At 41.4% G+C, this 15,253-nt stretch overlaps 1 protein-coding gene across 3 annotated transcripts in view; it reads right to left on the minus strand.

The window, feature by feature from the left end:
* TARS3 (threonyl-tRNA synthetase 3) overlaps positions 1-15,253 on the minus strand; it is a 100,226-nt gene that overhangs the window by 60,610 nt on the left and 24,363 nt on the right. The gene's annotated exons all lie outside the window — the stretch shown is intronic.

The raw sequence follows: 15,253 nt of genomic DNA on the forward strand, positions 1-15,253 counted from the left end.
GGGCTGTCACAGTGGTCACATACGCGTACCCGCCAGTTTCCTGAGCGTGCACTCTCAGCACAGTAATTTTGTGTACGCAGGACCGCATATATGCGGCCACTTGGCGTTACAGCTCACCCGTTGAGAGACTGCATATATGCATACGACCAGCAGAAAGTGGCTAAGTGATGTATGGAGTGACAAAAAATGAACAAAAAAGGTAGAATTATTAAAACACACCACCATGACCCCCATGGCCACCCAGTTTACTTCTGGGTATAGAAAAGCCTGTCACTATCTACCCTCCATCTCATGATGCAGTTCTGTGTGCAATGCCAAAGCACAGGTTCCTAGAACATGTGTGGTGACCGATTCAAGTATTGCTGGTGAAAATGTAACTCCTATCAAAAGAATCTTGAGCGGAGCATTATATTATTCAGAAGTAAAGTTTACACTGCTACCCAATACTAGAAAAAGGGAATCATTATAAAACTGGTACATACAGGAGTTGATTTACTAAATGCAAGGCTGCTGACTTTGCAAGGGAAGCTGCATTTTGCAAGGGAATCGTCTCTGGAGTTTGGTGAATGTGGTGCAATTTCACTTTGTCAAGAATACCCAATTGCGTGCAGAGAAAATGAAAAGAAAAAAAAAACCAGCAAGTCAGCAGAGCTTCACCTCGTTTACCAAGCTCTGGATAAAATTCACTGGCAAAGTGCAACTTCCCTTCCAAATTGAACAGTCTTTTTGTCTTTAGTAAATCAGATCCTTTGCAATTTCTTTATTGATTTGCTGCTTTTGGTCTGCCCTATGACGAGGTGAACAGCAAAACAAAAGCATAATGTGCCCATCATCTAGTGCACCAACCTTAGCAGTCCGTGAAACAGCATGGATTTTCCTGAGCAGCTTCACACCCTAGTCTATTAAAAAAAAAAAAAAGTACATATGCCAGTGTACACATGCTGCCAAGCACTGCCAACAAAACAGGAAACCTATTCCCTGTGACCTTTACTAATTAGTATCATCTCTGTATCTCAGTTTCTCTCTTTAAAAGGGCACCAGTGAGTTGAATCAGCCATTGACATGTTTAAGAACGCCAGTGGTAACAGCTCCCTATTGGCAGTCACAGCTCTTAGCCCTCTAATGAGCATTGTATTCACACAGCCATGACAACAGGTATGCACCTGGTGAAACCCATGTATTTCATCAATGGTCATGTGTTGGCATGCCAGTATTTTCATTAATAAATGAGAAGCCCAACAGAATTCAGGTGGAGAACTCATATTCCAACAAAACAGAGCGATTCAGTCCACAAATCTATTCAATACCAAAACATATATTTTAGATGGACATTCACCCTCCTCACCAACTTTTCATAGTTTCCCACCTTTTGTATTATTTACTTTTTTTTTTTAATATAAAAAGAGGGTTAATGGCCTCTTTAACATTATTTATGTAGGTAGGGTGATTGCCATGCAAGGAGCACACACAAACACATGCACATTAACTCATGTTACTCTGCACTACATCCATAAAATAAACCTCATGTTGAACAGAGCTGAAATAATGATCAGTACAGAAATGTGCTGACTGTATGACTGTCCTGCCAAACATTTAATGGACCTTCATTTTGTCTAGGTCTGCTCTTTTTGCAATCAATTAGGTGTCTTTGATCAGTAATTTAAGCTCTGATCAAGCAGCAATAACCAAGTGTCCATAAAAGCACCTACTTACCACAATGGCTGCCGCCAAGAAAGAGGGAATACTCGCTTCATTCCATGACAACATTGCCTCTAGACTTTCCAAAGAATATATTTTGCCCAATTCACTAAGGGTGAAAAGGAGTGTCCACATCTTCAGTTTGGTGGGTGTTCATATGATTTTTGTTTCCCACTGAAATTGCTCTAATGATATCAAACTTTTTTTTTTTTCTTTTTGCGCAAGCTAAAAGTTTATTTTGTGGCAGACTTTCAGTTTCAAATGTTAAAGTGGGATTTTAAGTAGGAGTATAGAAAGAAATTGGTAAAAGGTGCGCTGTCTCTTTAAATAAATAAAAAAGTGTCAGTGCTGAAAAAATGTATAGACTAAATAAATATAAAAAAATAAATATTCAAACATATGGATACACTCATTCATATTTGTGTATAAACTGGGCCTTCATAGTCATGACACATGTATACAGTATCTCACAAAAGTGAGTACACCCCTCACGTTTTTTATAAATATTTTGTTATATCTTTTCATGTGACAACACTGAAGAAATGACACTTTGCTTCAATGTAAAGTAGTGAGTGTACAGCTTGTATAACAGTGTAAATTTGCTGTCCCCTCAAAATAACTCAACACACAGCCATTAATGTCTAAACCTCTGGCAACAAAAGTGAGTACACCCCTAAGTGAAAATGTCCAAATTGGGCCCAAAGTGTCAATATTTTGTGCGGTCACCATTATTTTCCAGCACTGCCTTAACCCTCTTGGGCACACACTTGACACCATCTGAACCAAATAAGTTTATCTTGGTCTCCTCAGACCACAAGATATGATTCCAGTAATCCATGCCCTTAGTCTGCTTGTCTTCAGCAAACTGTTTGCAGGCTTTCTTGTGCATCATGTTTAGAAGAGGCTTGTTTTTGGGATGACAGCCATGCAGACCAATTTGATGCAGTGTGCAGTGTATGGTCTGAGCACTGACAGGCTGACCCCCCACCCCTTCAACCTCTGCAACAATGCTGGCAGCACTCATATGTCTATTTCCCAAAGACAACCTCTGGATATGATGATGAGCACGTGCACTCTACTTCTTTGGGCGACCATGGCGAGGCCTGTTCTGAGTGGAGCCTGTCCTGTTAAACCGCTGTATGGTCTTGGCCACCATGTTGCAGCTTAGTTTCAGGGTCTTGGCAATCCTCTTATAGCCTAGGCCATCTTTATGTAGAGCAACAATTCTTTTTTTTTCAGATCCTCAGAGAGTTCTTTGTCATGAGGTGCCATGTTGAACTTCCAGTGACCAGTAAGAGTGAGAGCGATAACACCAAATTTAAACACACCTGCTCCCCATTCACACCTGAGACTTTGTAACACTAACGAGTCACATGACACCGGGGAAGGGAAAATGGCTAATTGGGCCCAATTTGGACATTTTCACTTAGGGGTGTACTCACTTTTGTTGTCAGCAGTTTAGACATTAATGGCTGTGTGTTGAGTTATTTTGAGGGGACAGCAAATTTACAATGTTATACAAGCTGTACACTCACTACTTTACATTGTAGCAAAGTGTCATTTCTTCAGTGTTGTCACATGAAAAGATATAATAAAATATTTACAAAAATGTGAGGAGTGTACTCACTTTTGTGAGATACTGTATGTATACCTTTTCTTCTTCAGATCAATTTTAACCACTTGCCGACCGAACGCAGATATACATCCTCACTTTGATCACTTTTATCGCTGTTAAGACAGCAGCTAGCTGCCATAACCTCGGTATCCCCGTGTTCGGCTGGCGGTCGGCTACAAGATAAAATTGATCTCTGTGGTGGATTCGCCACGAGATCACTTTTAATCGGTGGCGGGAGAGGGGCCCACCCCTCCCGCTGCACTCCGGTGCCCTTCGCCGCTTACCGGAGCCGCTGGCAGCAGCGGAGACGATCCAGTCCTCTCACTGGCTGTGCATGGAGACGAGTGAGGGGAAGATGGCCCCCACCCGTCTCCATGACACTGCAGGGCGGAAGTGATGTCAAAATGTCACTTCCGCCCATAGCTCTTAAAGTGCCATTTTTTTTTAAATCATTTTTTTAAATGACAATTTTTTTTTTTTAATTGCATTATAGTGTAAATATGAGATCTGAGGACTTTTTGACCTTTTGACCCCTGATCTCATATTTAAGAGGTCCTGTCATGCTTTTTTTCTGTTACAAGGGATGTTTACATTCCTTGTAAAAGGATTAAAAGTAACACTTTTCTTTTTTTTTTTTTTTTTTTTTTAAAAAACAGTGTAAAAATAAAAGGTAAAATAATTAAGAAAAAAAATGTTTAAAACGCGCCCTGTCCCGCCAAGCTCGCGTGCAGAAGCGAACGCATACGTGAGCAGCGCTTGCATACGAAAACGGTGTTCAAACCACACGTGAGGTATCGCCGCGATTGGTGGAGTGAGAGCAATAATTCTAGCCCTAGACCTCCTCTGTAACTCAAAACATGCAACCTGTACAATTTTTTAGGGTTAAAGTTTGTCGCCATTCCACGAGCGGGCGCAATTTTGAAGCGTGACATGTTGGGTATCAATTTACTCGGCGTAACATTATCTTTCACACTATAAAAAAAATTGGGCTAACTTTACTGTTGTCTTATTTTTTAATTCAAAAAAGTGTATTTTTTCCAAAAAAGTGTGATTGTAAGACTGCTGCGCAAATACAGTGTGACAGAAAGTATTGCAACAACCGCCATTTTATTCTCTAGGGTATTAGAAAAAAAAATGTATAATGTTTGGGGTTCTAAGTAATTTTCGAGCAAAAAAAAACAAAAAACGTTTTTTAACTTGTAAACACCACATTTAAAAAAGAGGCCTGGTCCTTAAGTGGTTAATACAATACTAGACTGGTGGCTGCTGAAGACGTGGAGTATTCCATGAAAAGCGTTGGGCCACAAAAGACCAGAATATATGTATAAGACTTTTTCTAAATGTTTTGGTGAAACCAATGAATAAGATTGTATCATAGATCTATTTTATGGAATGTTGTATGGTATATTAGTATGTTTTTATACTTAATTGAATAAAATGAGGAGAGCAAGAGAGTGGGACTTTACATGAAGCACGTAGTTGCAATAGACTAACTATGGAATATTATTGTAGTTATATCATGAGATACCAATGTCATTACCATGCCAATCGTCTATAATTGATACTAGCCTTATATGTATGTATATACTATATAATAAATCAATAAATTTCCTATATGTTCACCAATTTACTCTATTGCAACCATGTGCTTCATGTAAAGTCCCACTCTCTTGCTCTCCTCCTTATTTTTGACTTCAACAGGGATGGAAATACATGACCTTACCAAGCCATGGCTTCATTTTAAGTCCCCACAAAAACTCTCCACTTTATCACTCTTAATTGAATAAAGAAAGTATATTTTTTAATAGTTGTGCCTCAAAAAAATCCCATCTTTCCAAAATTCATTATTATATGTATAAACACATAACGTGTTACAAAATGATCCAGTTCAGAAAAAAAAAAAAAAAAAAAGTGTTACAGTGCATATGAATAAAAGTGCATCAGTCACAATTGGTGCATAAATAAAATCCATCCAAAATCTTCAAGATATAAAATGGATCAGAGGATGTGGCCCATCAACTTCAGTTCTCACCGCAGTGAGTCACCACCACCGCAAACAATGGCCACTTACTGCATTATTTTAACCTCCAGATTATAGGAGACAAAGGCATCAGTTACACTCCTCTTAAGCACTACAGCTGCAGTCCACCCATCAATGCAGGACTGCTCCAAACCAACACTGGATCCAGCAAGTTACCAGAGCCGGGCATGAACTTGTGTTGCGCAGGAAAACAATACAATACATTTATATGAAAAAGTGTATGCATATGTTTGAATAGTTAATTATTATTATTATTAAGGAAGTATATAGCGCCAAAAGTTTGTGCAGCGCTTTTCAACATGAGGGCAGACAGTACAGTTACAAAACAATTCAATACAAGAGGATTATACATTTACTTAGCACTGAAAAATTCCGAAACTAAGACACTTTTATGAATTTTAAATAGGCAGCACACCTTCATCAATTTCTATTTGCACATATCTAGTACTCAGATATTTAGAGTGCTACAGCCTTCTTGATAGCTTTGGTTCCAAGTAGAGCTGCATGATTAATCATTAAAGAATCGAGATCGCAATTCAACCCTCCTCACGATCTTAAAACAGCATTTCCTCGATTCAGTGCAGAGACGTTCTCTGCTCACTGCTGACAGCTGTCAACCCCCCCCCCCCCCCCAAAAAAAAAAAAAAAAGCCTGCCAAGTTTATTACAACATCGCTTAGGCGGAGATAAAGAGAAACATTGTAACATTTAGTTCTTTTAGATCAAAGGGATGAACTTCGGTCTGTAAATTTGGTCAGTTTAACTACTTAAAGACTAAACTTTTTTCTGACACTTGTTGCTTACAAGTTAAAAATCAGTATTTTTTGCTTGAAAATTACATAGAGACCTCAAAAAAAGAGAGATAAAAAACCCAAACTACAACAATTGGAAGAGGACTTTCATCGACTCTTCCTCCAATTTCAATCCACCCCCAACCGAACCCCATAGAATTTCACTAAAGACGAAAGCTGAACTGGACCTACTTCTGGCGGAATCAGCAGATTTGTAGATCCAATCATACAATTTATACTAAAGCTAATAAACCTGATACCTTCCTAGCACTGCGACTTCATCATCCGGAGCGGGTGCACAACCCCATTAGACTCAAGCTGGCCAAAGATAACCACACAAGCAACCCAGTTAAGGTGCTTTCTGAATTTCGCAGAAAGCTGGCTGAGCTATATACAGCAAAAAACACCTTTTCCATGAAACAAGCTGATGCGTTATTCCAAAATGTAACCATCTCCAAATTATCAGAGGCCAATCGTGAGTCAATGGCGTGCCCTGTTACATCCGAGGAGGTTCTCCTTGCTATAAAAAGGACACTTAAACCACATAAGCGACCAGGCCCTGACGGACTCTTCAGTCCTTACTTTAAGAAATTCGCTACTACCCTAGCCCCCCTTCTCACCAATACTTTTAATGCCCTTCTTAAACAACATTCCTTTGGTCGAGACACGTTGACAGCCATCATCTCCATGATACCCAAACCCAATACAGATAATTCCCTTTGGTCCAACTACAGACCCATTCCTTTACTCACTCAATCTGGACATTAAAATCTTGGCCAAAATCATGGCGTTACGCCTTAACCCAATCATAGGGGCCTTATACATAAGGATCAAGTTGATTTTATACCACGATGTCAAGCCAGTGACAACATTTGACGCATAATCCTACTCCAACATCTAGCTCGAACACGGAAAATCCCCATGCATCTTCTATCTCTCGATATACGGAAGGCGTTTGACACAGTCTCTTGGCCTTACTTACACTTTATATTACAACGCTGGGGCTTTGGCACAAATTTCCTACAATGGATAAATTCCCTGTATAACCAACCACAAGCCTACGTTAAATACTCGTGATTTCAATCGGACTGTTTCCAAATACAACAGGGTACGAGACAAGGTTGTCCCCTCTCTCCCCTAGTGTTTGCTCTAGCAATCGAGACACTAGCTGCCCTGCTCAGAGCAAATCCAAACATCAAAGGCCTAGATATGGCTTCCACATCCATTAAACTGTTTATTTGCAGATGATGCGCTATTATTTATCACCTCACTGCGTACAACTATCCCAAACCTTATCCAACTCTTAGATAAATTTGCTTTAATAACAGGCCTAGAAGTTAATCAGTCCAAATCCAGAGCTCTCAACGTGTCTCTCCCACCAAAGGAACTTGAACATATTCAAGAATATTTCCCTTTCACTTGGTCCACGTCATCGATACCATATCTTGGTATTAAACTGACTAGTGATCCGACCCATCTATTTAGAACGAACTATCTCCCCATGCTAAGGCACCTTACGGCCCTACTAGAAACTTGGCGTACATTATGTATCTCCTGGCTTGGTCGAGTTGTGGCGGTCAAAATGTCTTTACTCCCAAAACTCCTATAACTATATAGAGTTCTCCCGGTCCCAGTCCCTCCTTATTTCCACCGAATCATCCAAACACGAGTCTCCAAATGCATATGGGGCTCCACCAGACCTAGAGTGTCAAGGACTACACTACTCTAGCAAACTCAGCGGGGGGCTAGGGTTACCTAATCTTTTAAGATATTACCACGCTGCCCAGCTGGCCCAGATCACCCTTTTTTATGCAAAAACTGAGATACCATTGTGGGTCAGCCTGGAAGCGATTGACCTTCACCCCCTCACTGTGACTAACTTACTATGGTTGCCGTCTTCAACCCCTGGCCCTGTAAGAAACCCCATTACTGGCCACTCCCTCAAGCTATGGGACAAATTAGGAGGTCCGTTTAAACTGACATCAGCTCACTCCCTGTTACTTTCTTTTCTAGACCATCCGAAATTCTACCCTGCCCTCGCTGACCCAGGATCATTCCAGCTCTGGCAGAGAGCTGGTTTACACCGAATATGTGACCTTGTCACTAGAACTTCTATGAAGATGTTCTCAACCTTGCAAAATCAAGCAGAACTACCTTCACGAGAATATTTTAGATATCTACAAATCGCCCACTTTGTTCGCACAACTATAGGCTCACACTCCTCACTAGATGACCTTTCCATATTTGAAGGAATCTGCAATTCAGATCCCCATGCCCTATTTCCCATCTCTATAATCACTTAACTTCCCCTCCAGCCAACCTACCCACATATACAACACAGTGGTCCACAGACTTGACAATAGATCTTGATACTGAAGACTGGTCAAATATATGGGCGAACACAAAAATCTCATCGCACAATATAATTGCCCAGGAAGCGAACTATAAGGTTCTTATGAGATGGTATCTGGTTCCAGCCAGGATTTCTAAATTTCTCCCAAATTACCCCTCAGTATGCTTCTGAGGCTGTGGCGAGAAAGGCACTCATGCCCATATCTGGTGGACCTGCCCGATTGTCCAGAAATTTTGGGTGACAATATTTCGTATGGCTTCCACTCTACTTCAAAGCCCCATGGACCCTGACCCGTCTTCAGCATTACTAAACCACATCCCAAAAGAATACACCAAATCCCAGACACGTCTCCTCCTTCAACTCACTACAGCAGCTAAACAGACAATAGCTAAGGCCTGGAAAACCCCAAAACTGAATATCACTGAGGTTAAGAATGGAATTATCCAAGCCATGATCCATAGTAAACTCGAAGCTACAATTCTAGACAAAATACCTCAACACCTCAAAATATGGAGCCCCTGGGTTGAACACTTTCTACCCCCTGATTTTGACAAACAAGTCCTCTCACGGAAACTTCAGACCAAAATCTGAAACATTTCTATGACCAATGCGACCCACCCCGACCACCCTCTTCCATCTCTCTCTCCCCCCCCCCTCCCTGTCTCTCTCCCTCTCCCTCCCTCTCCCTCTATCCCTCTCCCCCCCCCTCTCTCCCTCTATCCCTCTCCCCCCCCTCTCTCCCTCTATCCCTCTCCCCCCCCCTCTCTCCCTCTATCCCTCTCCCCCCCCTCTCTCCCTCTCTCCCCCCCTCCCTCTCCCCCCCCCTCTCTCCTTACTCATAACCACATTACTGGTAATACTGCCCAAAGATTACACAAGGTTTACTAAACTCTGACCCTCAAGAAGCTTGAGGACAATTATCACATTGATCGCTTGATCACATCTGGATTCTCCTATCCCCCTTCATATTCTGCAATAAATCCAAAGCTTTCTCATAGATTGCTATAATGTTTATCTTCTGGACTTACAGCTATGATAACTGTTCCCTCAACTATGTTAATATACTAAAGTACAAAAAAAAAAAAAAAAGCTGTGTAATGTGTAATTTACGTTGTTAATTGTTACACAATGAATACCTATTGTTATTCATGTCTTCTTTTCAATAACAAAATTTGAACAGAAAATTACATAGAACCCCCAAACATTATATATTTTTTCTTCAGCAGTGACCCTAGAGAATAAAATGGCGGTTATTGCAATATTTTATGTCACATTATTTACGCAGAGAGAGAGAGTATCACCGCTCCAGGTGGGTCAGATCAAGGTAAAAAGGCATCTCCTTCAGTCTAGAAGTCCAGGTGCTGGCAATGCTATGGCAGTTAGACTTCAAAGAAATTCTGGACAGGTGCACTCCAAAAATATTTGCCTTTATTCAATAAGGTGTCATCCAAAATACAGGTCACAGCAAAATGGAACAAAGCTTACGCGTTTCGCACAAGGAGTGCTTAGTCATGACTAAGCACTCCTTGTAGTGCGAAACACGTAAGATTGGTTCCATTTTGCTGCGACCTGTATTTTGGATAACACCTTATTGAATAAAGGCAAATATTTTTGGAGTGCACCTGTCCAGAATTTCTTTGATGTCTAACCACATTATTTATGCAGCGGTTCTTCAAACGCAATTTTTTATGGAAAAATGCACTTTAATGAAAAAAAAAAAAAAAAAAGAAAAAAACAGTAAAGTTAGTCCAATTTTTCTTGTATAATGTGAAAGATGATGTAACGCCATGATAATCGTGATCTTTATTCTAAGCAAAATAATCGCGATTCTCATTTTAGCCAGAATTCTGCAGCTCTAGTTCTAAGGACATAAAGTGCAGGTTTTCTATCCACTGTAAGTCCAATGTTTAAAGAAAGCTTAGTTTATCTTGCTGAGAACATTTGAGCTGCTAATAAGCAGTATGGAGCCTTTTCTCAGCGTTCACGATTTTGTTAATTTGGCATTAAAAAAACGCTTTAATATTGTTCCAAATATAAGAGTAATGTACCCAAATATATTTCAGGTGGTGTTCTATTGTATGTAGCTCAAGTTGAACTAGGTGGGTTATGCAGCATGGATATAGGTCATGGTTTTTTTATATGCAAAATATAAAAGCTTTTTTTATAAAAAAAAAAAAAAAGTTTTTTGTAACTTAAAGTGGAACTTCAGTAATTTTTAAAAAATCTTCTGCCCTTGTTGTTTTAACTTTGGATAGTAAAACGTTTTTTTCTGCCAGCAAATACCTTATACAGCCCACTTCCTGTTTCTTTTCTGGTAAAAAGCCTAGGCTTACGAGATCATGCACAGCTCTCTCTCATTCTTGTGAGAGTTTGCCAGGAAGGGGGGGGGGGGATGTCATAAGAGGGCCAATGAGAGCTGCAGGGCTGGGAGGTGTATCTGTGTAAATCCAGGAAGTGAACAGGCACTTAATGGAGGGAAATTTCTGCAGCATATTTTGCAAGTACAGAATCACAGTATATATAAAATAATATGTTGGAGGGAAAGCTTCAGAAAGGCAAAGATGTTTTTATTACAAATTATGTGAGCAGACTGCAGTTTCCCTTAAAAAAAAAAAAAAAAAAAAAAAAGGAAGAAGGTTTTTTAACATCAGTGTCTGAAATTTGCATTGTATTTTATACTGTTATGCTTCATTTTGTAGCTGATGCGGGATACCCATGCGTATTATGGTTCCCCAGCAATCACCCTCCACAAACGCTCCCCTTCCTTTTATGCCTTCACTGCATTCCATCCCCAGCCTCAGCTTGCATGGGAAAAGGTTTGGCTGCAAAGACGATCTACAGAGAAATACTTATAACCTTCCTCTATATTGGTGTGTGCAAAAACTTGAGTGCAAATATGCATGTGAATTCAGTTTCACACACACACAGGGGGAACATAGGGGTCACTTCACTAAAGGAGTCAGCGTGAAGGTCACGTGACTAATTTTCGGAAATATAGCATGCGATAATAAGAGTCAATTGATCAAAGTAATATGTGAGGCAAATACTGCAAAAAAAAAAAAAAAAAAAAAAATCAAGTTAGACTTAGGTAACTTGTTTTCCAGGAGTCTTTCAGGACAGCACCTTGAGAGCGTGGCTCCACCCACTTGACAGGAAACACACCTCCAAACTTTAAAAGGAGGCTCCTTCCCACTTATCATCAGTAGTAGTAGAGAACCTCCGGCCCAAGCTGGAACACATAATTAGAATATGGTTAGTCACAGCATAGTAATTTAATACAATAAGGGCGGGTTTCTGCTGTCCTGAAAGACTCCTGGAAAACAAGTTACCGGTAAGTCTAACTTGATTTTTCCCTTAACGTCTTTCAGGACAGCACCTTGAGAGGATAACAGAGACTTACCCACTTAGGGAGGGACCACAGCCTGTAAGACCTTTCTGCCAAAAGCCTGTTCACTGGCTGACAGAAGATCCAGCCTGTAATGACGGACAAACGTAAGGTAACTTGACCACGTAGCCGCCCTACAAATCTGATCTGGGATGGCACCAGCCATTTCTGCCCATGTAGTGGCCTGAGCCCTGGTGGAATGTGCTTTAATTCCCAGCGGGGGAGATAGCCCCGATTCAGAGTAGGCTGCTAGAATAGCTGATTTAAGCCATCTAGCTATAGACCCCTTAGAAGCTTGTTGGCCCTTCTTTTTACCAGAAAAAAGTATAAATAGAGAATCCGAGGATCTAAAGTTACTTGTTACCTCCAGATACTGTAATAAAGTCCTTCTTACATCCAAATTGTGGAATTTGCCTTCTTTTTCCCCCGAAGGGTTAGAGCAAAAGGTTGGCAGGATGATCTCCTGCGACCTATTGTGTGCTGACGCTACCTTTGGCAAAAAACCCGGATCGGTTTTAAGTATAATCCTATCTGTGTAGATAGTTAAAAAGGGTCTCTTAACAGATAGGGCGTGCAGCTCACCAATTCTCCTTGCTGATGTTATTGCAACTAAGAACAAGGTCTTAAGAGTAAGATTCCTTAGAGAGATTTCTTGTAGTGGTTCAAAAGGTTCCTTTGTAAGGGCTTGCAGGACCACTGATAGATCCCAATTGGGAAAGTGCTTAGCCGAAGCTGGTCTAGATCTGGTAAGTGCCTTGAAAAATCTTATAACCAAGGGCTCAGAAGAGATTGGTCTTTCTAGAAATACTCCCAAAGCAGCTACTTGAACTTTAAGGGTGCTGACTGACAATCCCTTGTCTGCCCCCTCTTGAAGAAATTCCAAAATTGACACTAAATTTTTTACTCTTCTCTTAGTCAAATGACAAAAAGAGTTGAAGACCTTCCAAAATTTAGCATAGATTTTTCTGGTCACTATTTTCCTACTGGAAAGTAAGGTAGTTACCAAGGGTTGTGACAGACCTTTGTTTCTTAACAACTGCTCCTCAGAAACCAGGCCGTGAGGCTTAGACTGGCCACTCCCGGATTCTGCATTGGACCCTGTAGGAGCAGGTCCTGCCGGAGAGGCAGCTGCCAAAATGGTTTGACTGCCATCTGTAGAATGGTGGAAAACCATGCCCTCTTTGGCCAAAATGGAGTAATTAGGATTACTGCCACCTTCTCCCTCTGTATCTTCCTTAACACCAACGGGATAAGTTGGAAAGGAGGAAATGCGTAACCCAGATGGAAGTTCCAGGGCTGGATTAACGCATCTGTCCCCTGGGCCTTGTCGTTTTTGTGAATAGAGAAAAATACTGGGAGTTGTGTATTTTCCTGTGACGCAAATAGGTCTATTTGCGGTTGACCCCAGGCCCTGGTAATCATAGCAAAGATTTCCGGATTCGGGCTCCATTCTGACTCCTGAATCCGCCGTCTGCTTAGATAATCTGCCACTACATTTAAGGTGCCTTTGAGGTGGACTGCTGATAAGGACCGAACATGCTTTTCTGCCCAAACCAGGATCTTTGAAGCTAGCAACTGAAGTGTTTTGCTTCTTGTTCCCCCTTGTTTGTTTAGGTAGGCTATGGTAGTGGCGTTGTCTGAGAGGACACGGACATGAGAACCTTGAAGGATAGGAGAGAAGGCATCTAAAGCTAAGGCGACTGCCTTTAGCTCCCTCCAATTTGAGGACCTCTTTGCTTCTGTCCGAGACCACATTCCTTGCGTGAAGTCTTGGTCTAAATGAGCTCCCCAACCCCATACACTGGCATCTGTCGTTACCACTTTTTCTATTGGAAATGACCAGAGCAGGCCTTCTGACAGAATCTCCTGTCTTCTCCACCACCAAAGCGATCTCTTGACTTTGGTGGGTATCTTTACCTTTGCTTCCAGAGATTCTGACCTGTGATTCCATATTCTCAGGAGAAAGCTCTGGAGAGGCCTGAAATGTAACCTTGCCCATTGAATGGCTGGTATGGTTGCGGTTAGGGTTCCTAGGGATGACATCACTCGTCGGATTGATAATTCCTGGCTTGCCTGTAAGGACGCTACCACCTTCTGGACTTTCCCCTTCTTCTCTTCTGGGAGAAAAATCTTTTGTTCCCTTGAACAGATCTGATACCCCAGGAATAGTATTTTCTGGGCTGGATTGAAATTTGACTTCTGCATATTTATGATCCAACCCAGGGTTTCTAGATGACCTCGGGTCTTTCCGAGGTTGTCTAGTAGTCTTTCCCTGGAGGGGGCAAAAAGGAGTAGGTCGTCCAAGTACGGAATTACCGCAATCCCCTGCATGCGAAGAGGTGCAAGCGCTTCTGCCATTATTTTTGTGAATATTCGTGGGGCAGAAGACAGGCCAAAAGGGGAGGGCCCTGAATTGCAAGTGCAGAACCTCTTTTCCCAAATTTATCGCCAATCTTAGGAATCTTTGGGACTGCGGGGCTATAGGGATATGCAGATAGGCATCTCGAAGGTCTATTGATGCCATAAAGCATTCCCTCGTCAATAGATTCTTGACCGTGAAGATGGAGTCCATACGAAACCTTTTGTATTGGACTGATCTGTTCAGCGGTTTCAGGTTTAGGATTAACCGAAAATCTCCGGATGGTTTCTTTATCAGGAATATACGGGAATAAAATCCCTGATAAAGCTCCCCCTGTGGGACGTAAGTCATAACCCCCTGATCTATCAGATCCTTTAATAGGCTCTTCATTGCCAGGGATTTTGTTACATCTCTTGGAAGATTTGTCACCAAGTACCTTTCTAGGGGGAGATCTGAAAATTCTATATTGTAACCCTGGGCTAGCATATTCAGAATGTACTGGTTTTCTGTTATGCTTGCCCAATAGGGGAGAAAGTCTTGTAGTCTTCCCCCTACCTGTAACCGACTGTCATTGCGTCTTGCTGGCTGACGCAGGAGGATGGAAAAGAACATTTCCTCTGCCCTTACCCCTCTGCCCTGACCAGCTTTTCTTTTTCTCTTGAGGTTTGTTCTGTTCCTGAGCCCTTTGAGGACGAAAAAAACGTTTGACTGGTTGTTTCTTCTTTTTGACAGGAAAATATTTCTTTTTATCTGCAGTCCTGTCCAGAACTGAATCCAAATCAGGGCCGAACAATAAGTCTCCTAGAAAAGGGACCCCGCATAATTTGTTTTTAGATGCTGTGTCCCCTTGCCAAGTCTTTAGCCATAAAGCCCATCTAACCAAATTAGCAAGGGCTGCCGCCTTAGCTGTCATCCTGATAGGCTATGGCTGCTGAGAGGGTAGAAAAGAAAAGAAGTCAAGGATTTCTTGCTTAGGGGAATCTGCTATTATATGAGCTTTAAGCTGATTTAC

Source organism: Aquarana catesbeiana, linkage group LG03 (assembly GCF_042186555.1).
Source record: "Aquarana catesbeiana isolate 2022-GZ linkage group LG03, ASM4218655v1, whole genome shotgun sequence".
Classification (NCBI taxonomy): domain Eukaryota; kingdom Metazoa; phylum Chordata; class Amphibia; order Anura; family Ranidae; genus Aquarana; species Aquarana catesbeiana.